The sequence below is a fragment of the Octopus bimaculoides genome, chromosome 28 (genome assembly GCF_001194135.2).
Source record: "Octopus bimaculoides isolate UCB-OBI-ISO-001 chromosome 28, ASM119413v2, whole genome shotgun sequence".
Taxonomy (NCBI): domain Eukaryota; kingdom Metazoa; phylum Mollusca; class Cephalopoda; order Octopoda; family Octopodidae; genus Octopus; species Octopus bimaculoides.
The window spans coordinates 6,639,200-6,640,582 of record NC_069008.1 but is presented as its reverse complement, the minus strand read 5'-3'; positions in this window follow the sequence as shown (position 1 = coordinate 6,640,582).

The following is a 1,383-nucleotide window of genomic DNA, read 5'->3' as shown; positions in this document are numbered from 1 at the left end:
TAAGAATTGGGGGGGGGGACTTTTTCAGGAGTGGCATTTATTAATTTCAAAGGAGCACAACATTCTAATAGCCTTCAAAGTGGGATCATCTGACTTAAGGAAAAATATAGTCTATCACTGTAAGGTCATAACAGGGGATTGTAAATATTATTACATTAGTTCATCTGCTACAAGTTGGAAATCTAGATTTCATAATCATTCTCATTTAGTTAAATATAGAAGAAAAGGTAATTCTACAAATTTTAGTAAATGCATTTGGGATTTAACTGATAAGAATATTAAGTATGATTCAAAGTGGTCCATTATCAGTTACGCACCATCGTACAATATTGGCAATTTTACATGTGACCTTGAAGAAATGTATAATATAATTACTTCTAAATTAATTTTGTTAAAAGTAAATGGGAGTTTTGCAATGAAATGTTACCCTAAATTTAGAAAGACATTTACATTTTTCAGTTCTTAATTATACTTGCAATTCATATATTATATAATAAGCATAATTTTTCTAGAAGGTTTACTACATTTAATAAATAGATAACTAATTGTCTTGACGTAAAATCTCTACTTGTTTTCTATTTTCACTTATCCATTGAGGTTATCAGTAGTTGAATGTAAAATTAACCTTTCTTAAATTATATTTTTCTATGTTTCTAATTGTCGTAATGTAGAATTATTATGTTTACTTTTTATTCTTTTGTTATCCAATGACGTCACTAATAGTTGAATACAGAAATGTTTTGCATTATATTTCTTTTTAGCGTTACTTTTGCAGGCGTTCGTGTACGGGAAATATTTCATTAGTTCACTTTGAATTTCTTTAATTTTGAATCGCCTTGAAAACATTGAGTTAACATCTATTTTCAGAAGTATAGATTTCAATGATATTTCCTATGTCTATATATATGTATGTCAATACAATAGAAACAATTGCCCGGTTTTATATCTATATTAAAGATGTGTTTCCTCTATCCATATTTTTGTTGTCTAATACTCTGAATTTCTCAAAATTCTTTTAAATGATAACTGGATCTACTTGTCATGCAGGACCAATTACTTTGGACGTATATTCTACTTTCATTTATTGGTGTCTGATTGTTGGATATATTTAACCAAATTCGTTTGAAATTGAGTGCTTTATTGATACCTGCCTGAATTTTTAAATCCCTTTTTTTTCTAATTATACACACATACACACGCGCGCACATATAGCGAGAGGTAGCGATAGATACATAGATAGATGGATAGATGGATAGATAGATAGATAGATAGATAAATAGATAGATAGATAGATAAATAGATAGATAAATAGATAGATAGATGGATAGATAGATGGATAGATAGATAGATAAATAGATGGATAGATAGATAGATAGATAGATA